Source organism: Dama dama, chromosome 22 (assembly GCF_033118175.1).
Source record: "Dama dama isolate Ldn47 chromosome 22, ASM3311817v1, whole genome shotgun sequence".
Lineage (NCBI taxonomy): Eukaryota > Metazoa > Chordata > Mammalia > Artiodactyla > Cervidae > Dama > Dama dama.
In genome coordinates, this window is record NC_083702.1 from 47145151 (window position 1) to 47170956 (window position 25806).

The 25806-nt window shown below is 44.7% G+C and overlaps 1 protein-coding gene across 5 annotated transcripts in view; it reads left to right on the top strand.

Annotated features, from left to right (window-relative positions):
• LARGE1 (LARGE xylosyl- and glucuronyltransferase 1) overlaps positions 1 to 25806 on the top strand; it is a 602335-nt gene that overhangs the window by 324851 nt on the left and 251678 nt on the right. The gene's annotated exons all lie outside the window — the stretch shown is intronic.

Sequence of the window (25806 nt, forward strand, 5' to 3'; positions counted from 1 at the left end):
CCATGATCAAATCAAGGTATCACATAGAGGCATCAGAAGGCCCTAGACTCTGTAAAAGTCATTTTCCTGAAGATCAGAAGAAGCGGGTTTCAACCTTACCATTTACTAACTATGGGACTTTGAACAATGATGTTTTTGTTTGTGTTTAATTTTATTTGGTGTCTAACTGATGAACAGTTTTGTAATAGTTTCGGGTGAATAGCAGAGTGACTCAGCCATACACATACATGTATCCATCTGTGTGTGCTGAGTCACTTCAGCCTTGTGTAAAGGTCGCAAAGAGTGACCCTTTGGACTGTGGTCCACCAGACTTCTCTGTCCATGGGATTCTCCAGGCAAGAATACTGGAGTGAGTTGCTGTGCCCTCCTTCAGGGAATGTTTCCGATCCAGGGATCAAACCCATGTCTTCTGCATTAGCAGGGGGATTTTTTACCACTGGTTCCACCTGGGAAGCCCATACATGAATCCATTCTCCCCTAAACTCCCTTCCTATCCAGGCTGCCACGTAACATTGAGCAGAGTTCTCTGTGCTATTTAGTAGGTCCTTGTGGATGATGATGTTTTGAAGTTTTAGTATCCGGTATGTAAAATGGAGATACAAATTCCTTCCTTGCTTAATTCACAGAATGTTTTCAAGAATGCAATGCAATATGAAACTGCATTGCAAACCTCACCAATGCCCTGCATCCATGATTGTTATCATCAATACCATCATTATTCCTTTTATTGTTTTTGAAAGATGGACATCTTTAGAAACTGACCTGTTAAATACCCTTTTATATATTCAACTCCCTTGGCTAAAAACTTATCTAACTAGGATGTTTTCATTGGATTTAACCACTCAGCCAGGCTGAATTCAAGAACCCCAGTGGGTTTTAAATCTGCTCACTACTGGCTAAATAATATGTTTGAAGAGAAAATAGCAAGCAGTGATCAACATCTTATTCACAGGCATAATAGCACTGCTGAAACTCCCCTTTCCCATCCCCTGTTATTATTAATATGGTGCTATTACTTAATGTACATTGTGTCCACGAGCATGCTTGTTGCATTTACATTATGTATACATAATACATAAGCCCTCCCCTCTACAACCAGCCATTGTGAAGAAGCGAGGGGAGTCACGGGTGCTGGCAGCTGTGGCGAGGCACTGGCATTCTGAACTCCCTCCCTGTGATCAGACCTTTATTCTGCTTGTCAAGTAATGAACTATTCCTTATTCTGGATTCAGAATTAACTAGCAGCTCCTGAGCGCAGACCCTGTCAGGCCCTCTGCTAGCTGCTTCTGGTACATCATCCCATCCTCAGTCTCCCTGAACCAATGTCAATGGCTTTGTCTCTCTTTTTTAGATGTTGACTCTGAGAGACAGAGCCGAGGATGGACCAGACTCCAGCTTGTGTTTTCCAACTCTGAGTTCAGGCTCCTTTCATTATTCCAGGTTGCTTTCAGATCAAGAAGGCTTAAGTATTCCCACACCAGAGAGTAAAAAACAAACATCTATAGTTAGGGACTTGATGATATCTGTGCGGGTAACAACAACATACTGAAGTTATAAAGCCGTGCCGTTAATCTGACTGTTGATGGTCCCAGCCGGAAGTTAGCATGGATTGGTTGGTTCATTTCCCCAGTTGTTGGGTACCTAGGGCTTGATTGCACAAAACAATCGCTTGATAGCTTTTTAAATGCCAAACAATACCCAAAAAACAATGCCAGCCCTTCCCCTTAATTGTATGTTAGCATCACTCCTGTGCAATCTTTATGAAACCAAAACAAGCAGTGATGCCAGGCCCTACCACTAGATACCCCAAGTTAGTTTTTCTGGAACAGGTCTGGGAGTGGGCCCAGGTGATTCTCATCTGGGTTGTGACTGCAGCTGATCTTCATCCATGTTCTGGAGAAGGGCACCCAGCCTCCAGAGGGCTTTTGCTCTGGGCCCCCTGAGCATTTCTGTGAGCATTGCTCATACAAAAGGCTGAGCATCAGAGGCCAAGATTTTCTCTGGCTCCCTCTTGAGGTGCTGAGGATTAATAGATACACAGAGACATGCCTACAGAGGTCCATATAACCAAAACTAGGATTTTTCTAGTAGTCATGAACAGATATAAGAGTTGGATCGTAAAGAAGGCTGAGTGCCAAAGAATTGATGCTTTCAAACTGTGGTGCTGGAGAAGACTTGAGAGTCCCTTGGAAAGCCAGGAGATCAAACAAATCAAGCCTAAAGGAAATCAACCTTGAATATTCATTGGACTGATGCTGAAGCTCCAATACTTTGGCTACCTGATGCAAAGATCCGACTTATTGGAAAAGACCCTGGTGCTAGGAAAGATTGAGGGCAGGAGGAGAAGGGGGTGACAGAAGATGAGAGGGTTTGATGGCATCACCAACTCAAAAGACATGAACTTGAGCAAACTCCAGGAGATTGTGAAGTACAGGGAAGCCTGGCATGCCACTGTCCATAGCGTTATGAAGAGTTGGACATGACTGAGTGACCGAACAACAACTACTATATGTAAATAGATAACCAACAAGGACCTACTGTATAGCACAGGGACTGTTATGGGGGGTGAATGCCAATATATCTCCAGTCAAAGTCATCTTGAAACAAGGCTTTTGGGATCTAGACTTACTTTTCAAGCTTTTCTTTCTGCGTTTTTATTTGATGTTATTAACAGATTGCCTAATAGAGTGTTACTGACCACTTGGAAAGCCGCAGACGTCGTACATTTGTGCTGAGGAAGTTGGTGACTCTTTGTTAGCTGCATCGATTGTCACTGTGTTGCAGTGTTCCTTTGTGTTGCAAGTATGAGCTCAGTAGAGTGGTCATCTTCTCCTTTTCTGATTTCACTTCCTATTTCCAGGTGCAGTTGGTGCTCTATCTCAAGAATTCTAATAAGACTTTATATTTAGCTTTCACTGCCTAATGATCATTTGACGATCTTCTCTGAGTCAGTTTCCACAATGATTAAGACTTTTGGAACAAAGCAAATCAGATTTTCTGCCCCAGCTCCTATAGTTCTTCAGGATTATGTGACTTCCTTGAAGTCTACTTTATTAGGGTTATTGTGTAACTTGAAAGATAATATTTGTAAATTTCTTATAGTGTCAGTTACAAAGTGAGTATTCAACAAATGTGTTATTATAATTATCATAAATATAATACTCTTTTCCTTTAACTGTGATCTCCTAGGAAATCGGAATGTTCCACATTTGTTATTTTTTTTTTCCCTTAACATCTAGTACAGAATCTGGCACACACAAAGAATGTTTAGATAAATGAGTCATTTTCAGAATTAGGTGATTTTTTTTTTTTAAGGGGGTTTTAAAGCATTAGGAATTCCTTTGATCAGTAACCAAATACCCAAGTGGAAGCAAAGGCTTAAATGGAATTATCTTGTACCGTGCACCATTGTCTGTAGTACTTTCTAAGGATGACACTGTTCCATTCTGCATTCTCACGTATGATAAATTCTAAATCTAGACAAGTTAGGCAGCTATCCTCAACACCTGGTTTCCTTGACAACCCTTCATATAAATAGTAAGGGCCTGTTATGGGGGGTGGATGCCAATATATCTCCGGTCTAAGTCGTCTTGAAACAAGGCTTTCAAGGTCAAGGTTAAAATGTTTGAAATGATAATAAAACCTTTGGTTAATGTTTCCTAGATGCATTATAAGAGTTGAGTAAAGGCATCATCTCTTAAGGGGTGACCAGTGAAGAGGGTCATCTCTGGCTGTGAGCCAGGAGACATTGTGACTGTCATTGACGAGATTCTCCTTTGGATCTTTTTACAACACCAGGAGAGTTTTCCCTTCCATGTTTCATTAAAAGAAAACAGTTTTCAAACCAACCAGAAATTAATTACGTGGCACCTCTGGTTCATCCTCCTTAACCCTCCTTCCCTGCTTTGCATCGCCCTCCCCTGCGTTCAGAGTAAAGCTGACCTGCAGGGCGGATCTCTGAAGCTGGGAACAGAGTGTCGTGGGCAAAGGCTTCGCCTCCAAAGGACGACAGAGCCCTCTGAAAGCAGGAAAGCTGCTCATTAACACAGAGCAGCATGGGGCCTCGTTAATTGCAGCCTCTGAGGCTGCCCTTTGGATGGTTCCCTGTGAGGGAGGTGGTGAGCCTGGAGGAGGAGGGATGGGGGTGAGAGGACGAGAATGGTTAAAGTATCCTCCACTCTCCAGGTGAACTTGAGAACAGATCGCTGGCCATGTTTTGTGATTAAACTGCCTTCTGATTAAACTCAGGAAGGCAGGAAGAACTGCTCAGCTCAGAACATGCAAATGTCTGGATTCAGGTTTGGGTTTACTTTTCTGTTTTCACACACTTTTCTGTTTGGTGGCTAGTTTGGTGTCATATAATCCTATTGCCAGGCGAGTGTATGCTCCTCGGTTCTTGTCTCATCACACCAAAGATTTGCAGTGACGGACATTAAAGCCCTTGGCGTATCACAGCTCTCGGGTCTTGGACAGACCGTGTTGTAGCTCTCAGGTCTCGAGTGGACCATGTTATAGCTCTTAGGCAAATCAGTGTTACAGCCCAGTGTTACAGCTCTATTTTATTTAGATGATAGCAGGAAAATCCATCTTCGGGGCATGAGGGCATGTTGATCCAAAGACGTGAAGAGAAGAGCGCTCCATCATGCAGGAGAGAGAGAGCCCTTTGGCTCCTCTTTTTATATGTTTTTTTCTTCCCTCTGGGCCTGCCCTATGCAAATTGGGCTTAGTCAGGAGTGCTGTTCTACCTGAAGTCCTCACTCCGGTCCTCAGACCTTCCTTTGACTTTCTTTTGTTCTATTTTCACGGGCTTTTCCCTTCCTTGTCTTTTAGCCACCGCTATTTTGGACTCCTTTTTTCTATTCTAACTACCTAACATTCCCTCCTCAAGAGATGGGAGGCCCAATTCTTTGGGAATAGAGGCGTCAAGGTCTTTCTGGCTACTTCCTGCTGAACTGGGACGGCGAGGGGTATTGGGCCTCCCCCCTCTTGCTAGTCCCAAGCCTCAGAGTCCTTGTAGGGGTGACCATCTAAGGGTGAGTGATATTTTCCGTGGTCGGCTGTAGTTTCATATCTTTGTTGAACTGGCACTGCATGTTGTAGCTTGCTGACCTGGTCAGAGACAAAACAGGGTAGACAATTGATAATACATGGAGCAAGCATAAGCAGCATCAATATGGCATAGCAAAGACTAGTAGGGGCATTAGCCAATTCCAAATTCACATTGCCAGGATGGCTCAAGTCCCTCCTTGTTCAGGGATCAGAAGATCTATCATCTCCTGTCTGTTTTGGAGTGCAATCTCTGTCAAGCTGTGTTGGCTTTTTAGAGCTATCCTGAGAAATCTTATCCCCGGAAACCAGATTTTGGGGGTGTTCATTAGAATGGCACTCATTTGTAGTCCTGAATAGGTATCTGAGATCTCCCAGGGGCTCACAGGTGTATTGAGTGTCCTTATCTATTTTCTTCCACAGCTTGACTCATGAGTAGTGAATCCAGGAGTCATGTCCTGGTACCTGGACTGCTGTGGGGGTAGAAAGTAATACAGGATAGGGGCCCTTCCATATGGGCTGGAGTTGAGCCTTTGGGGACCCATCTTTCCAGACTTTAATTAGGACTTGAGTGCCTGGAACATATAGTGGTGACTCCTTAGAATCTTTTGGGTCCTGGTTCATACCCCTCAGAAGGCAATAGCACCCCACTCCCGTACTCTTGCCTGGAAAATCCCATGGACGGAAGAGCCTGGTAGGCTGCAGTCCATGGGGTCGCGACGAGTTAGATATGACTGAGCGACTTCACTTTCACTTTTCACTTTTATGCATTGGAGAAGGAAATGGCAACCCACTCCAGTGTTCTTGCCTGGAGAATCCCAGGGATGGGGTCTCACAGAGTCAGACAGGACTGAAGTGACTTAGCAGTTAGCAGTCATACCCCACAAGCATATATCCTCTTGGAATTGCCCATTGGCCATGGTATAAGACTGGAGGGTCTGAACCTCTGGATCTAGGAAGAGGTCATTGACATGAACAAAAGGTCTCCCATATAGCATCTCATAAGGACTAAGACCAACCTGTTCCTTAGGGGGCAATACGGGTGCGGAAGAGAGCTATTGGTATAGCCTCCTTCCATCCCAGGGAGGTCTCCTGGGTTATCTTTTTTATCGCTGATTTTAAGAATTGGTTGGCTCTTTCTACTTTTCCTGAAGACTGAGTCCTCCAGGCACAATGGAGATAATATGTAATGTCCAATGCTTTAGAGACCCCTTGGGTGACCTTAGAAGTAAATGATGTCCCATTGTCACTTTGTAATGACCTGGGCAGACCAATCTTGGAATGATTTCATGGAGCAGTTTTTTTTTACTACCTCCTCAGCCTTCTCAGTCTGGGTGGGAAAGCCTTCAATCCATCCTATGAATGTATCTATCATGACTAATAGGTATTTATACCCTTGAGAAACTGGCATCTGGATGAAGTCCATCTGCCAGTCCTCTCCTGAATAGGTCCCACATCATTGGACGGGCTGGGCCAGCTGGGGTCTTCGAGCTCCTTGGGGGTTGTTTAATTGGCAAGTGGGACAAGAGGAGACCACTTGCCTTATAGTTGTTTGGAGGCCTGTTCCTCTGAAGGACCTTTCTAGTAATCTTTGGAGGGCCTTTTCTCCTAAATGAGTGGTGGCATGTAAGGAGTTAACCAACTTCCATTGGAGGTTCCCAGGCAAAAAAAGGAGCCCCTCCTTTTGGAACCACCCCATATGATCTTCTTGAAAGCCCTCACTCTTAGCTTTAAGAGTCTCACCTTCAGTATATGAAGGAGTTTCTGGCAAGTTAGTCTGTGGAACTAAGGTGGAAACCCCTATTAGGTCATTGGTCTGTAATGCTGCTCTCTTAGCTGCCTGATCAGCTGCTTGGTTCCTTTGTGCCACTTCCGTGCTCCCTTTTCTGGTGTCCTTTACAGCAGGAGACTGAAACCTCAGTGGGCAGATGGACTGCCTCCAAGAGTCTAAGGATTTGATCACCATATTTGATTGGGTACCCTCGAGTGGTCAAGTGGCCCCTTTCTTTCCAAATAGCAGCATGTGCATGTAGCACCAGTAAAGCATACTTGGAGTCGGTGTAAATGGCTATTCTTTTTCCTTTTCCCAGCTCTAGAGCTCAAGTCAGGGCTACGAGCTCCGCTAATTGGGCTGAAGTACCTGGTGGCAGAGGCTTAGCCTCTATGGTCTCAAAATTGGAGACTACTGCATACCCAGCTCTTCTTTTTCCATTCAAGACAAAGCTGCTTCCATCAGTGTATCAGATTTCCTCAGGGTTGGTCAGAGGATCTTCTGACAATCCCTCTCGGGGTTTTGTCCAGTGGTCCAAGGCTTCTAGACAAGAGTAAAAGGGGAGAGAGCCCTCGGGGGTAGGCAGGAGGGTGGCTGGGTTAAGAACCTCACAAGGGGATATAGTGAGGCCTGGATTTTCTTATCAGCATTATTTGATCTTAGGATTCTTTGATCAGACATCCATAAGTGGCCTCTCCCATTTAGGAGTTGTTTTACTTGGTGGCTGGTAAAAATAGTTAGTTTGCCCCCAGAGGAGAGTTTTAAAGCATCTTCTATCATGATTGCAATAGCTGCAAGATTTCAAAGGCAGGGGGGCCAGCCTTGGGCGGTTGGATCGAGTCTCTTAGATAAGTAAGCTACAGGCTGCGGCTCAGATCCCAACCTTTGAGTTAACACTCACAAGGCTATTCCCTCTCTTTCACGGACATAAAGTTGGAATGCTTTTTCTGGGTCTGGCAACCTCAAGGCAGGTGCCTGAGTTAAGGCCTGTTTTAGAGTAGCCTCTGCCTTCTTTTGAGGAATTCCCCACGTGGGAAGGGCAACTGGAGGATTCCTTGTACCTGATCCGAGGACAACCTCCTGGACTCGTGTGTAATCTGAACTCCCAGATAAGTGACCTTTGTCTCGACCATCTGTGCCTTAGCACGGGAGACTTTATATCCCCTTTCTGCCAAAAAGTTTAGAACCCGAATTGCATGTTGTTGGGCATTTTTCTCATCTGGAGAGCAGGTTAATAGGTCATCTACAAATTGTAATATTTTCCTATTAGGTCCCAGGTCCAGGTCTAGGAGATGCCGGCTAAGGGCCTGTCCAAACAAGTGGGGGCTATCTCTGAACCCCTGAGGTAATACTGTCCAAGTCATCTGTTAGTGTTTTCCTTCTGGGGCCTCCCACTCAGAGACAAAAAGATACTGGGATTCTCTAGCCAGTGGTATGCAAAAAAATGCATCTTTGAGATCCAAGACTGTAAACCACTTGGCACTGGGTGGGATTTCTCCCAAGATTACATAGGGATTGGGTACTATGGGATGGAGGGGGACTATAGCTTCATTTATGATCTGGAGATCTTGAACCATTCTCCAGGTTCCGTCCTTTTTCTTTACTGAGAGGATTGGGGTGTTACATGGCAAACTGGTGGGGACCAATAGCCCACAAACAAGGAATTTATTTATTAAAGGCTGTAATCCCTCCCGAGCCTCTCTTTTGAGAGGATATTGTTTCCGGTTGGGAAACCAGGTGGGATCTCGGAGGACACTGATGGTTCAGCTTGGTGGGCTCATCCAGGAACCCCCTGGTCCCACACCTGGGGGTTAATTTTGTCTTCCCGTAGTTTTTGGTCCCTCTCTATTGGAGAAGGTGAAATGGGTTCTTCAGTAGTAACCAGGAGCTGTAGAGCTCTAGGGGCTGAAAAGCTTCCCATCACAAGGGTGGTCCCCAGTTTAGTGACTATGTCTCTTCCCATTAAGGGAGTAGGACACTCAGGGACCACCAGAAACTGGTGGGAGAATATTTGTCCATCCCAGCAACAAAGAAGTGCTTGGGTGAATCTTTTAGTAGTTGTTTTTCCTGTAGCACCCAAAATGGTACAGGTTTGGGAGGAGAAGGCTCCGGAGTAGGAGATCAAGACAGAGTAGGTAGCCCCCGTATCAACCAAGAAATTCGTGGACCTACCTGCCACATCCAGTTGCACCCTTGGCTTCAGCCCCATGATGGTTATCTGTGACAGGTGGGCTGGCTGGAGTGGGCTGGGCCACTTCAGTCCTCTTGAACCATCTTGAGGGAAGGCTTGGCACTTAACCTTGAGGCTCTTGGGTCCCGAGGGCAGAGTGCCGCCCAATGTTCCAGTTGATGGCATTTGTAGCAAGCCAAAGTCTCCGTTGTTTTAGGAGACTTGTCACGGTTTGGACACTCTTTGGCCCAATGCCCTGCCTGTCTACAGATTAGGCATTTGCCTGTGCCTTGTCCTTCAAGGACTTGGGGTGTGCCATAGGGCTTCCCTGGAGGGCAGCCAACATCTGGGCATGCCTTGTCTCTTTCCTTTTCTCCCTCTGCTGGGCCTTAGCCTTCTTCTCCTGTTATCTGTTATAAAAGGTATTGGTGGCTGTCTGGACCATCCCATCTAAAGAGGCAGCAGGGTCCTGCTGCTGTAGCTGTTGTAACTTAATTCTGATATCTGATGCACACTGGGACAGGAATTTGTCCTTTAAAATCTCCTGTCCTTTGTAAGAGTCTAAGTCCAGATTGGTAAACTTTTGAAGGGCCTCTTTTAGCCTTTCCAGAAAGGCAATGGGGTTCTCATTGGGCTCCTGAGTTATTGTGGAGACTGGGCATAGTCCCACAAGTAATAGGCTTCTTTCTGTTTCCATGGGTGGACTTCCTTAGGGGTAAGTCTTTCTGAAGCTTATCCTACCCAGTACTGTTGCAACCTGAGAGCCAGGTGTCTCCGGGTCAGGGTGCAGATCCCCAGGAAGGCTGAGGCGTGATAGCCTCCTGGAGACCAAATCCCCGGGCAGGTCGAGGCGTGATGACCTCCTGGGACCCCTGGGACTGGTGGATGCCCGAGCAGACTGAGGTGTGACAACCTTTCGAGGACTAGATCCCTAGGCAGGTCAAGGCAGGTTGACCTCCTGAGACCCCCGAACTGGAGTTGGGCATCCCCAGGATCTCCAGTGTGACTAGTGCTGGGTAGGATTAAGGGGTTGTAATTTTAGCTCATTGCTGGTTTGCCCACCATGGATGGGAATAGATATCATGATGTAAACTCATCCTACCTAGCACTGTTGCAACCTGAGAGCCAGGCATCCCTGGGTCAGAGTGCAGATCCCCAGGCAGGTTGAGGTGTGACAGCCTCCCAAGAATTGAGTCCCTGGGCAGGTCGAGGCATGACGATCTCCTGGGACCCCTGGGACTGGCGGATCCCTGAGCAGGTTGAGGCGTGACAACCTTTCGAGGACCAGATCCCTAGACAGGTCAAGGCAGGTTGATCTCCTAGGACCCCCGGACTGGAGTTTGGGCGTCCCCAAGGTCTCCAGCGTGACCAGTGCTGGGTAGGATTAAGGGGTTGGATATTATACAGTATTTTCCTCCCAAGGCCAGCTATTTTTTGGTTATCCCTCTAGTAGATTGTAGAGGCAACATTGTGGGCCCGGATTGGGCTGAGGAAAAGAGCTTGAAACAGGAGGGAAGGAGGCTGAGCACAACCTTTGAAAGAATGACATAGCACAAGGGCATAATTGAAATCAATTGAAATCAATTGGGTCTAACATGACAAGTCAAATTCAAGTAAACCTTAATCCCAAGTCTGTAAGCCAAAAGACACACCCAGAGGTGGCAGAACAGCTCTAGGGCACTGTCAAAAGATGGCCTTCTCCAGTGGTTGGGATGGTCCTCTCACTCATTAGCATATGAATTCACCCTGCAAAACCTATCCAGACCACATTCCATGGCCTGAGCCCTTGCCAATGGCCCACTCCCTGAAGATTCTCTCTGAATCCTAACAAATTCACCTCTTACCTATGGCTTTGTCTCTCACTGAATTTTTGCAATAAGACCTCACTCAGAGCCTGAGCTTTATTAGGTCCTGAAGCCAGAAATTCTGGGTTTTGGCCAGGCTCGAGTTCTAGGAGAGAGCTGAAGGACAGGAGGAAAAAGCAGTGGGGAAAACGTGCCAAGGAATCCCCTTCATAGCCTGCCGGAAAACCTGCTAAATTCCTGACCTGTGCTCACAGTTTTCATTGGTCTGATTCTTGGCGCAGAGAAGAGTAAGGACAGAAGAACCCCCACTGGCTTGGGTAAGAGCTACAGGGGCCCAGCAGATACAGCCTTTGGGACATAACGAAGAGGAGCCTCTCCAGAGTCCCTCACTTGCACCCACTGCTGCCCGCCTGTTCGCGGGGGAGTTGAGGAAACAAGACACAAACAAGAGATTGTAAAGGAGTTAAGATTTTGTTAGGCATGTCCCTCCAGCCATAGGAGCGAGGACCTCCTACCTTAACCGGAGGTCTACTGCAATCTGAGGCTGAGGCGCGTGGGCTTTCTGCTGAGTTCGTTTTTCGTCGTCTCGGTTTCCAGCACGACAGGCCTTCCCCTGCGCTGGGTTTTCTTCGCGTTCCGCTTCCACCGAGGGAGCTTCGCTGAGCTGGGTTCCTGCTGCGCTTGGCCTCTTCCACTCGGAGGTTGTTTCCGCCAGGTTAAACCCAAGTCACGGCACCATAGATGTCAGGCGAGTGCATGCTCCTCGGTTCTGTCTCATCACAACAAAGATTTGGAGTGACGGACATTAAAGCCCTAGGCGGGTCACAGCTCTCGGGTCTTGGACAGACCGTGATATAGCTCTTAGGTCTCGAACGGACCGTGTTATAGCTCTTAGATAAATCAGTGTTACAGCTCTATTTTATTTAGAAGACAGCAGGAAAATCTATCTTTGAGGCAGGAGGGCATGTCGATCCAAAGACGCAAAGAGAAGAGCGCTCCATCGTGTGTGTGTGTGTGTGTGTGAGAGAGAGAGAGAGAGAGAGAGAGAGAGAGAGAATTTTCTTTTGACCTTCTTTTGTTCTGTTTTCGCGGGCTTTTCCCTTCCTTGTCTTTTAGCCACTGCCATTTTGGACTCCTTTTTTCTATTCTAACTACCTAACACTATAAAGTTTTTCCACTTTTTTGAAAAATGTGTTATCACCCACCCCTCCCCAGGAGCCTTTTAATATATTTTATAATTGCCCCCCCCCAGTAGATTTTAGTAACAAATCATAGTAATATCCAAGATTTTTTCATCCCATAAGAAGCAATTTTTGCTTTCTTGCAAGAAGCAAAATTTTTGCATTTTTAAAGAATGAATGCAAAAGAGTAATTTATGGTAAGGGAAGAAGAGTTTTCTTTTTTCCTCACATTTACTAGCAAAGTGATTGTCTGCATTCTTAGCAGGAGCTGAGTGTGCATGTGTGTGTGTGGGTATATTTGTACGTATTTGTGACTTTTAGCTGGGTCCCCTTAATTGCTCGGTTCACTCCAGGTCACATTCTTCCCCCTTGGTCCTTCATGATGTCTTTCTGTACACACAGGCATATACAAATGGTTGAAGACTGCAGATTAATAGATTATGACATATACCAATAAAACACCATGCTATCTAACTTAGAACTAGAACAACATCACCAAATATACCTGGGTGCCTTCCCATTCCATCACCCTACCTCCTCCAACCCCCGTCAGTATAAACCACTAATTTAAATGCTGTAATAATGCTTTTTTGAAATTGTTTTTGTGTCTTCTCTACTGTTATCTCCGAGCAGTCACCTAATCTTTGAAGGAAGGAATGATGAACGAATCAATGAATGAAGCGGGTTCACCAATGTATCCCCATCAAAAGAATGGTTCTCAATAAGCATTGCTTGTTAACATGTATTGTTCCAGTTTTTCAAAACTATTCATTGAGTGCCTCCGTGTGTCAGACACCGTGCTAAGTAGACATACATAAATACATACCGTGGACTGTAATAAGAATTGCAGCTTCTAAAAATATTAAGTCCAGGCTATGCAGAAGCTAATGCAATTTTCTCCTCAGTGCATTGAAAAATCTATTAGTTAAGAAGGCAGCAATATTTCAGGAAATTAAACCACTGTAACAGTCCAGTTCACAAATCAGAACTCCCAGTGCTTTGAAACGCTCCATTTCATAACATAAAGTACTCAGAGAGGTTCAGACGATCCATAAATGCTCCAGTGACCAATCCCCCCAAGCTTCACAGAGTTAAATAGAGGATGCAAAAAAAAAAAGAGGCTGCTTCTTGCCAGGCAGGAGCGAGGAAGGGATCTTGTTGCCACTGATACTGGGAGGAATGTGTTTACAGATCCGTGATCACATTCCTCTTGATTCACTGTGCCTTTGTCATCATCCTCGAATTAATTATGCTTGTGGAAGATGGCTGCTCAGTCGATTTCTGAATAATGAGCATTTCAGGTGAAAGCCAGATAACTCATTTTGGGCTGGGGTTCTATTTTCTGAATAAATGTTCATTGATGCCTCATAGTGAGCTGGGGTTGCATTTTCTGAATAAATGTTCATTGGCACCTCATAAGGTCGCTGTCACCCATAAAGACTAATTTGGGAGCTCTCACAAGGTTTCCTGTGAGACCCCATTGTGGGAAGATGGAAACTGTTTCACTTCGCTCTCCTGTTGGTACTGGTCACTTAGAATTTCACAAGAGGTGACCTAGAGCTGCTTTTATTGAAATGGGATTTCTGAGTTTAGAAGTAGAATAGCCAGGAAGCCTCCCTGCCATGTGACGTAGGGTTATCTAAAGAACTCCTGATCTTCCGTCAACACTTTCTTTTGTTAGTCTTTGAAAAGGGTCCTCTCTCCCAATACATCCAACCCTGTCAAGTTCAGGGCTGTCTTTATTTTTTTTTCCATTTATTTTTATTAGTTGGAGGCTAATTACTTTACAATATTTTAGTGGTTTTTGTCATACATTGACATGAATCAGCCATGGATTTACATGTGTTCCCCATCCCGATCCCCCCTCCCACCTCCCTCTCCACCCAATCCCTCTGGATCTTCCCAGTGCACCAGGCCCGAGCAGGGCTGTCTTTAAAGGCTTTTTTTAATGTGGGCTGTCTTTATTGAATGTATTACAATATTGCTTCTGCTTTATGTTTTGTTTTATTGGGCAGGAGGCATGTGGAATCTTAGTTTCCCAACCAGGGATCGAACCTGCACCTTTTGCATTGGAAAGTGAAGTCTTAACCCCTGGACTACCAGGGAAGTCCCAGAGCTATCTTGTATCTTGTTTCTGAGCAGTAAGCTGCCTGGTGATCCAGTGTAAATGACTCCACCAACACCTGAAGAAATAAATGCTTCCTATTTCTCCAAGTTAGTGTTTCTTAGGGTGTATTCTGGAACACCCGCTTTGGGATTCATGGCACTCTGGTTAACAATTCAGATTTCTGGGCTCTGCTCTGGACCTGATAAATCATCACTTCTGGGTATGATCCTGGCAGTCTGCATTTTCTGTAGACATCCTCCAAGGTCTTGATGCCTGTCAACTGCCTTCTGTTAATTTTTCCTTTCAACGGGTTGCTAGAGTATATTTCAAAATTACAATTGAGATTTTGTGTCTTTGCTAGTGAAAACCTTTTGTTTCTTCCCCCAGGCCCTAGGATGTGGTCTAGAATTCTTTAGCATGGTGTCCAGGGCACTCCAACATTTGTCTGTCTCCTCCTCCCCAAGGCCTTTTCCATCACTTCCAGCTTCAAGCTTTACCTAGATATATCAGATTGTACTTATTTTACACACACAAACACACATGATTGTTTATTTATAACTCTGTGCCTTCACTGATGCAGACACCTCTCCCATCCTGCTTTTCTCTCAATATTTGAAAAACTCAACTTTCAGCTCATTTTGTCCAGATCAAATTGAAGGCTTATCTTTTCCAGACGTCCATGATTATTCTCCCTTCTTTCCAACCACCCTCCTTTGACTCTCCTTCTTATAAGTTGTTGCTGTGCATACACCTGGAGTTTATTGTGGTCCAGTTATTACCATCTTAGTATTGTAATTGTGGTAGCCAGTTTCTGAAATAGCCCTCAATGACAGCATCTCTTGGTACTCACACTTTTGTCTTATCCCTTCCCACATCACCCAAGGCTGACCTGTATAATCAATAAGATGTTGCAGAAATGACACCATGCAACTTCTGAGGCCAAGTCATAAAAGACATCCTAGCTTCTTTCTTGTTCTCTCTGGGATCTCTTACTCTGGGAGAAGCCAGCCGCCACGTTGTAAAGGCATCCAGACAGACCTACAGGATGGTCCATCTGGTGAAGAACTGAAGTTTCCTACCAACAGGTGGGCTTCGCTGGTGGTGCAGACTGTAAAGAATCTGCCTGCAATGCAGGAGACCTGGGTTCCATCCCTGGATCGGGAAGATCCCCGAAGAAGGAAGTGGCTCCCCACTCCAGTGTTCTTGCCTGGAGAATTCCATGGACAGAGGAGCCTGGGGGGCTATAATCCGTGGGGTTGCAAAGAGTCGGACACGACTGAACAACTAACACAACAGCAAGCATCAATTCCCAGGCATGTAGTAGGAGTGAGCCATCTTGAAGCAGATCCCGTTGCATTCAGATGTCTATAAGGTCAACCAAGGTCTTGACTACAACCATATGAGGAATCCTGAGTCAGAGACACCCAGAAAGTGGGCTCCCAAATTCCTAACACAGAAACTGTGTGAGATAATAAACAATTATTGTGGTTTTAAGCTTCTGTGTCTTGAGGTAACTTGTTATGCAGCAAAGGATAATGAATATCCACTAGACCATAGACTCTTCGAGCACCAACCATGTTTTATTCATGGTGGACGCTAGTCCCTAGACCCTTCTCAGTACCTGACCCATATTAAGTGTTCCATCAATGCTGATTTAAATGATTCCAACTGAGCTAAACTGGAGCATTTTTTTTTTTGCTGGCAAGGGTAAATACAAATGGAGATGACTTTATCTTGTAGGTAAGAATCTCATCTTTTCTGTTCTTCTAAATATCATTGGTAATACTAACAATTAAAAATAATAGTTAATACCTACATACAGCATCAGAATTCTCAAGAGCCTATGGAGTATGTTTTGTGTGGATGCCCATTTTGCAGATGAGAAGGCAGAGGTACATGGAGCACCGTTTAATTACTTGGCCAAAGTGACCCATCCTGGTGAGTGATGAAGCCAGGATTGAAAGCCAGGCAGTCAGACTCCAGAGTGCGAGCTGTTAGCCAATTGAAAAGCTTATGTTGAGCACTTGCAGTGTAGCACACACTGTACCAAACCCTTTAATTCTCTTGCCTCATTTAGTGCTTTTGCAAACCTCATGGGATACATATTTATTCCCTCTCTTTTATGGGTGAGCAGATTGAAGATGAGAACAGTGGGAATCTGGCCGTTCAGACTCCCGAGTTTATGTTCAGTTCACAGTCCTCCATGGCATGGCCCAGGGACCCCACCCACCCACCCACCTGAGCTTCTTACCCTCCATTTCTCAGCAATTATGTTCTGAACATACAGGTCGGTTGCCAAGACAACCACTCAGAAACAACATGAAAGGCAAATGACTTTTCAGACATTCTGCAGCCAGGATGGTTTCTTTTTTAACTTTTAAAAATGAGTCAAGGTGATTTGTAATCCACAGGGAAAAAGTGGATAGGTAAAAGAAATGTATTATTTTTTCCTTTTTGAAAAAAACATTGTATTGGAATATAGTTGTTTTACAGCGTTTTGTTAGTTTCTGCTATATAGAAAAGTGAATCAGCTCTATGTACACATATGTCCCCTCTGTTTTAGGTCCTTCCCATTGAGGTCACCACAGAGTCCTGAGCAGAGTTCCCTGTGCTATACAGGGCTCCCGTTAGTTATCAATTTTATACACACTATCAATAGTGTATATCTGTCAATCCCAATCTCCCAGTACATCCCATGCCCCCCTCCCCCATTTGCTGTCCATATATCTGTTTTCTGTGTCTGCGCCTCTGTTTCTGCTTTGCACATAGATTCATCTGTACCATTTTTCTAAATCCCATATACATGCATTAATGGGTGATATTTGTTTTTCTCTTTTTGACTCACGTCACTCTGTATGACAGTCTCCAAGTCCACCCGTGTCTCTATAAGTAACGCAGTTTCTTTCCTTTTAATTACTCTTGTTGTTTAGTTGCTAAGTTGTGTCTGACTCCTTGTGACCCCATGAACTGCAGCATGCCAGGCTTCGCTGTCCTTCACTATCTCCCAGAGTTTGCTCAAACTCATGTCCATTGACTCAGTGATGTTATCCAACCATCTCATCCTCTGTCACCCTCTTCTCCTCCTGCCTTCAATCTTTCCCAGCATCAGGGTCTTTTCCACTGAGTCGGCTCTTCACAACAGGTGGCCAAAGTATTGGAGATTCAGCATCAGTCCTTCCAATGAATATTTTGGGTTGATTTCCTTTAGGATTGGCTGAGTCTTCCGTTGTATCTATGTACTACATCTTCTTTGTCCATTCCTCTGTTGGACATTTAGGTTGCTTCCATGTCCTGGCTGAAGAAATTTATTTTGAGCAGAAAATATTTCTAGCATGATGAGGAAAGATTCCAGATTAGAAATAGAGCAATTCCCTAGGAAGGGAGCAAGATATACTACTCTTACTCCTGTTTTTTCAGATGAGAAAATTAAAATCCACAGAGATTTTCAATTCAGGAATACCCAACTCCAAACCATTTGTACCTAATTGCCTTGAAAAAAGCTGCTTCTTGGTGAACATAGATTTCACTGATGGAGGCAGGGGCTTGGCTATGACCCTACAGTTACTAGCCCAGAGGAGTGGAGGACAGCTCTGAATAGACCAGTAACAATGGGAAGGGTAAAGAAGAAAGAAACACTTCATCATTTCAGAGTATCTAGGTCTGGGGGACTGAAATTTGAGGAAAGGGAAAGGACTCAGTCCTCTCCCCCCACAGTTCATATACCAGGATAATAATACCTGACCTTTAGTCTGGTTGGAAGTAATGTAAATAAGACATCACATAGAAAGCTCTCCCCACAGTGCCTGCGTGCTTGCATGCTCAGTTGCTAAGTCGTGTCTGACTCTCTGCAACCCCATGGACTGTAGCCCACCAGGCTCCTCTGTCCATGGGATTCTCCAGGCAAGAATGCTGGAATGGGTTGCCATTTCCTTCTCCAGGGGACCTTCGAATCCAGGGATCGAACTTGCGTCTGTCTCTTGCATTGGCAGGTGGGTTCTTTACCACTAGCGCCACCTAGGAGGCCCCCCCAGGGAGCCCCTCACAGGGCCTGATGGCCAGTAAACAGCTCAAGCCCCAGCAAAGGCTAGATAGTATTATCATCATGGGGGCATCCTTACATAAGGAATGTAAGAATTTGTCATGCTCCTTTATGTAAGTGCATTCAGTGGTATTCTTAAGCTCAGTTGCATTTTTGCTAATTAAATCTTAGAGCATGTCTGCTTAGAATTATTAACAGCCATGGCAAGGATAATAATCTGTCCATTAACATAAACTTAGCTTTCATTCTTACTATTATTTTAATTACATGAACCCTTTGGCATGTTCAGTGATGAAGAACACACTAGGATATTGCTCTGCTAGGTGGTGGTATTTCTACAGGGTGCTCTGGGGATCAGTCTGCATGACACCTTCCAGATCTCTGTAACCTGCCACTGAAGGTGATCTTCTCCACATTGATTCCCTGGTGGCTCAGATGGTCAAGAATCTGTCTGCAATGCAGGAGACCTGGGTTCGATTGCTGGTCAGGGCAATCCCCTGGAGAAGGGAATGGCTACCCACTCTAGTATTCTTGCCGGGGGAATCCCATGGACAGAGCAGCCTGGCGGGCTACAGTCCATGGGGTCGCAAAGAGTTGGACACGACTGGGCGACCAACACTTTTACTTTCTTTCTGTTTATTCCAAGCATTTAATATCCTCAGTTGGACTGGAGTTTATTGTAGGCTGGAAGTGAGATCGGTAGCAGTGTGGATTATACCAGGAGGCTCCCCGTAAAGGTTATATGGGTGACTGCTCACACCCATTTTTTTCCTCCTCCTAAAACCTAGGATGTGTGGTCCAATTTGGAGATTCACTAGAGAGTGAATTCACATTTCCCAGTAGATCTGTTTGTGATTTATTAATCTTATATATAGAAATATAGGAAAAAGATATGGGTGATTTATTTTCTCTGTCAGAACTACCTCTGTTCCCTGTTTCCCTTTTATTGTCAAAGGTATTAATACCATGGGCTTCCCTGATAGCTCCGTTGGTAAAGAACCTGCATGCAATGCAGAAGACCCTGGTTCGGTCCAGGAAGAAGATCTTCCAGTGGTCAGCAAGATCCCCTGAAGAAGGGATAGGCTACTCACTCCAGTATTCTTGGGCTTCCCTTGTGGCTCAGCTGGTGAAGAATCCACCTGCAATGCAGGAGACCTGAGTTCTATCCCTGGGTTTAATGTCTTGTCTTTATCAGACTCCAAATCATGTATCATCTGAATCTGGGTAGCGCTGACACACACTCATTAGGAGAAGGGAAATGGACTTTATTTCCCTCCTCTTTTTTAAAAAAATAATTTTATTTATTTATATGTCTATTTTGCCTGGGCTGGGTCTTGGTTGCTGTGTGGGCTTTTCTCTAGTTGCGGTGAGTTGGGGCTACTCTCTAGTTGTGGTGCCTGGATCTCTCACTCCGGTTTCTTTTGTTGCTGAGCATGGGCTCTAGGGCACGTGTGCTTTAGTAGTTCCAGTAGGGCACCGGCTCAATCGTTGTGGCACATGGACTTAATTCATCCAAGGCATGAGGATCTTCCCAGACCAGGGGTCAAACCTGTGTCCCCTGCCTTGGTAGGCAGCTTCTTTACCATTGACCCACCAGGGAAGCTCATTGACTTCCGTTCTCTTAATGAATAGATGCTTTGTAATACTCACAGCAATATTGTGAAGTGAGTGAGTGAAGTTCCCATTTTGCAGATGAGAAAACTGAGGCTTATGGCAGTTAAGTGACTTGCCTTGAGTCACATAGCTTATAAGCTTATTAGAGCTGGTGCTAAAAACCAGGCTCTGGAGCTCAACAAGCTATGCCTTTTTCAATGTACTGTACTGATCTGGACCCAAGCAATTACAGATGCCTCTTCTCCTAATTGGCGAAAATGTCACAGGTGGCATTTGAACTGAGGCCTGGTTAAGTCTGCAGTCATGCACATGATCAAATGACTGTGTTGTTATCATAATATGAATGACATCATGCCTACCTCAAGGATTTCTAGTCCAGAGCTAGAAAGAGACATGGAAAATTAGACACAGTGTGATAGCTTGCTGTGCCGAAGGAAAGGAAACAGCTTGACTTGGGAGCCCTCACCCAGCCTTGGGCAGCAGGGAGGGGGGCCAGAGGCTGGTGCCTTCTAAGTTGGGACTTGAAGGAAGAGCAAGATTTAGACAGGTAGAGAGTGCAGGTTCCATGCTTCTTCTAAGAGAAGGAGCCATTTGTAACAAATATATCTGCTTCTCACCACACGTTCTTCCCCCTTCTAGATTCCTTAGTTTTCTTTCTGAATACAAACTCATTCGAATGCTTCCTTTACCTCTCACTGAACACTCTAACTTAATTGATTATGTATTAAGTCAGGGACTTGGGGCAACATTCCAGCCTGGGCTCATGTTGAGATTAATTTATTCCTGTAGTCCTACTGTTCTGTGATGCATCCGAGTGCCTTGCCTGTGTGTGAAAAATAAAGCCGGGAGTTGGGGCCATCTAATTAGACGGCTTAACCCAACGTGCTGGTGTTTGGTCTCCACCAAGCTCTCTTGCTTTGATGGTAACCAAAATAGATGAATAAGTTAATCAGAGGTCTGATTAAATAGCACGACTCTGCGGCATGGGCCGGTGATTGCCAAGCTTCAGTTCAGGCAAATTCTCAGGGGAGTGAGGAAACCAAGCTGAGTTCCAAAGGCCCGGGCTTACACGAGGAAGAGTTTTATAAAACCCACGGGAGGGAATTATTCAGAGTCCTCAGGCCTCAGATCTTAAGGTGATGGCTGGCCTGGAAGCTGACTTCAAAGGAAGACTATGGTTTGGGGAAGGAACACAAACATTTCGCCTGGCAGATTCCAGCTACAGCTTTGCATCTTGCTTGGTGAGGATTTGCGACTAATCAGTCACCTTCCTGTGCCATCCATCTGTCTGTCCATCTATCCATCTGTCTTCCCATGCATCCTTCCATCTCCCCAGCCATCTTGCAGATGCGTGTTGTGTCTGTGATGTGTAAGGCTTGGTGCTTTGATCTTGCCATCATTTGTTTAAATTAGTGGCCATTCTACTGTGTTAGGTTTGTCCCTCTGGGTTCTTTCTCATCTTTCTTCACTCTTCCCCTTGGGCTGACACCTAAGGGCTGCAACCCCAAGCTTACTTTCTCACTGGATTTTGTTGGGGTTTGCCCAGTGGGGTGCCCTGGCAGGAGTCCTAGGGGCAGGAGGAGAGGGGGAGCTAAGATCTCTCTTCCTGATCCATCCTGAGGGATTGTTGCAGCAAGGTCATGTTCTTCTTCTGAAGGTCACTGCTCCTGCTAAGGGGCTTATTCATCTGACTCCCCTCTTTGAATACTAGCAGAAGCTGGCATTGGCCCTTCATGCCTTGAGTGGTAACAACCCCCAACTCTTCCCCTCCCCAAGCCTGCCCAGTGCCTTGTTTCTGCCCTTAAATTCTGCATTCACCAACACTCTGACCGATAATAATACACTGGAAATGACTCCCTTTTATAAATGTCAGAAACTCAAGCCTAGCAGACTTGACCAAGTTGACATGGTGATTAATTGACAGTGTCAGAATATGAGCGCAGGTATATATCTGACTCCAGGACCCAAGGTTCAGCTCTGTACTAGATCCCAGAGATGCCCCCAGCCTTCAATATGAAACATTGAAGAGGCGCGCGCCTTTGTGTGTTAGTTGCTCAGTTCAGTTCAGTGCCTCAGTCATGTCCGAGTCTTTGCCAACCCCATGAACCGCAGCACACCAGGCCTCCCTGTCCATCACCAACTCCCGGAGTTTACCCAAACCCATCTCCATTGAGCCAGTGATGCCATCCAACCATCTCATCCTCTGTCGTCCCCTTCTCCTCCTGCCTTCAATCTTTCCCAGCATCAGGGTCTTTTCAAATGAGTCAGCTCTTCGCATCAGGTGGCCAAAGTATTGGAGTTTCAGCTTCAACACCAGCCCTTCCATTGAACACTCAAGACTGATCTCCTTTAGGATGGACTGGTTGGATCTCTTTGCAGTCCAAGGGACTCTCAAGAGTCTTCTCCAACACCACAGTTCAAAAGCATCAATTCTTCAATAGTTGCTCAGCCATGTCCAACTCTCTGCAACCCCATGGACTCCTCTGTCCATGGAATTTTCCAGGTAAGAATACTGGAGTGGGTTGCTCTTCTCTTCTCCAGAGGATCTTCCCCACACAGAGATCAAACCCAAGCATAGCTATATACATACTGGAAATGGGGAGAGAGAATCAGGACAAAGGGTGGGAGCACATTTGCTGAGGATCTTTTGTGTACCAAGCAGTTGAGTCCTTTAGACTCCTTCAGTTTTTACAGTAACCATGTGATATAGCAGCAGCTCCATTTTTACAGGTAAAGAAACCAAGGCTTAGAGAGATCAACCCTTCATGTGGGGCTGGAGTCCAGATTTGAACTTTTGTTTCTTTTTTCCCTCCAGGGTGCTACCCAGGAACAAGATGACATTTTGTAGGCAGTCGTCAATGGTTCTTTCTCTCAAAATTAACACATGGTGAAGAGTTCATTTATGTTTTCTTTTTTTCTGGTCAGAATTGTACTCACTTAATGCAAAGAGCTGTTGCAAAACTGAGACTAAGGAATAGCTAAAATGATATTTTCAAACAAATTGGAGATGAAAACATAACATGGAGTAGGTGTGAGAGACGGAATGGGTCATATGAGTTATCACAGAAGGTCCTTTCTGATAGCTTTCTTAAACTGACTTCGTAAGCTCCTGCTTCCCATCACTGGATCCTTATATGTTTAAAATGAAGAGTGTCACGCTTAGTTTTTCTTTACAACATTAGTAGTTGCTAATTTTTTCAAGTTGGCAAAAATAGATTAAATGTGTGTATGTAACATGAATGTGTGTGTGTGTGTGTGTATCTGTATCTGGGGCTTCCCTGGTGGCTCAGATGGTAAACAATCTGCCTGCAATATAGGAGACCCTGGTTCAATCCCTGGGTTGGGAAGATCCCCTGGAGAAGAGAATGGCTACCCATTCCAGTATTCTTGCCTGGTGAATTCTGTGGACAGAGGAATCTGGCAGGCTACAGTCCATGGGGTCTCAAAGAGTCAGACACGACTGAGCACTAACACTTTTTCATATCTATATCTATCTGTAGAGAGAGACTGTGTACTCCTATCATCCCCCAAATGATTTGTGTTAGTGGTTTGATGCTGTGCTTCCATTTCTTTTTTCTCTGCATTAATCTGGGTGGATATGTTTTCATGTTGTTTGTTTATATATAGTGGTTATTTGCAAAAGCAGTTTTTAAGCTTCCTTTTTTTTTTACTTTTAACATTATATGTCAGTTTCTTTTCATTCCATCTTAATCTATATTGTTTGTAACAACTGCACAGTGTGCTATCAGTGCTTTGTGTCTGCATCAGGTTTTAGTTGTGACATGCAGGATTTTTTTTTTTTCCTTTAGCCGCAGCATGCAGTCTCTTTGTTGAGACGGAAATGGAATGGCAACCCACTCCAGTAATCTTGCCTGGAAAATCTTATGGACAGAGGGGCCTTGTGGACTATAGTCCATGGGGTCACAAAGAGTTGGACATGATTTAGCAACTAAACAACAACAAATATTGGCTCTTAGCTGTGGCATGTGGGATCTTGGGGCATATGGGTTCTAGTTCCGTGACCAAGGATTGAACCTGCATTGGGAGTGTGGAGTCTTAACCACTGTACCACTGGGAAAGTCCCCTATCAAATTTTTAAAATACCACGTTTTAATTGACTGTTTAGTTTTTTGGCATTTGGATTGTTGCTATTTGTTTACTTTTATGACATGATGCAGAGAAGGCACTGGCACCCCACTCCAGTACTCTTGCCTGCAAAATCCCATGGACGGAGGAGCCTGGTAGGCTGCAGTCCATGGGGTCACTAAGAGTCGGACACGACTGAGTGACTTCGCTTTCACTTTTCACTTTCCTGCATTGGAGAAGGAACTGGCAACCCACTCCAGTGTTCTTGCCTGGAGAATCCCAGGGACGGGGGAGCCTGGTGGGCTGCCGTCTATGGGGTCGCACAGAGTCGGACATGACTGAGGCGACTTAGCAGCAGCAGCAGCATGACATGATGATGAACTTGAGGAATAAAACTTTGATCTCATTCTTAAGTGTGACTTAAAAAAAAAAAAGTGTGTCCTCGAATGGAATTACAAGGACAAAAAGGGTGAATATTTTTTTGGAATTTTTATGAGGCGACCACATTTTCCATTAAAGGGTTCCATTTCAAATGTTCCTTCCTTGAAAACAAATGTGCTTTGGCTACATGGAGATTGCCGTGGCAGCTGAGCCGAGACCCTGCCATGGTGCTCTTCATAGATGGTGCTCCTGGGGGCTCTCATCGCCCTGGTGTTCGGTATTACGGTCAGCCTTCGTTAGTAGTAGCAGTGCTAGTAGGATCATTACTGGTTTACCAAATGGCACTAAGGTGTGTGACTCGCTGATGTCCCCGCCCACCTGAGGGACATCTGGCGTTCCTTTGTTCTTGTATGTTCTCACTTGCTCAGTCGTGTCTGACTCTGCGACCCCGTGGACTGTAGCCTGCCAGGTTCCTTTGTCCATGGAATTTTCCAGGCAAGAATACTGGAGTGGGTTGCTATTTCCTACTCCGTGGGGTCTTCCTGACCCAGGGATGGAACCAGCCTCTCCTGCACTGGCAGGCGGGTTCTTTACCGCTCAGCCACCTGTCATTCCCTAATAGCGTGTGAGTCTCTTTTTCTGTTTTGCATATAGGGTTATCGTTACCATCTTTCTAAATTCCAGAGGGAGGTGGGAGGGGAGATCGGGATGGGGAATACATGTAAATCCATGGCTGATTCATGTCAATGTATGGCAAAAACCACTACAATATTATAAAGTAATTAGCCTCCAACTAATAAAAATAAATGGGGAAAGAAAAAAAACAACAACATGGAAGATTATGGGTATTTTTGTAGAGTTAGGAAATTGGGTACATAGGATTTCAATAAAAGATTTATATTAAAATGCAAAACAGGTACAATTTTTGCTCACTTTTCTCTGTAAGAGTAAAATAAATAATGGATCCCTTAAAAAGAAAAATAGCATGTGAGGATTTCAGTGTTAGCACTCCATGGGCCACCCCTCTGTGAGTACATCCTGTCTTGCCACCCAGTGAAGAGTGGCATAGAGATCATGACCAGGTCCTTCCTGTGTGTTTATATGAGAGTGAAAAGAATGGAGCAACAATAACCTGCTCCATTGTAGATTTAAAAAAATAGATAAGTTTAATGATACCATTAAGTAGCCATTTTTAATGACACAGAAATGTAAGAAGACTTTAAGGAATATATCTATCCAGGAACAATTAGACATTGGTTGCAAAAATATATACAGGATGATTCAATATATACAGTATGATTCAAACATTCTTTTGTGAATGTTTTCTCCAATGAGCCTGTATAATTTCTATAATAACAGAAATCTTATTTTAAAATATCTGAGTGTAGTATTTGCATGGGGTAGTTATTTCAAAAACATTACTCTCCTTCTCCCTTGATTCAGATACATTTTCTTCCAAAAGAACTTCACAAGCCCAGCTGTAAATTACATGAACAAATCTTTAAGAAAATATTCATTCATTCACTCTACAAATTTTTATCGGAACCTTTTGATGTACCAGGCACTATCTATAATGCTTGTGTAAAAAATTAAATGTACTGATTTT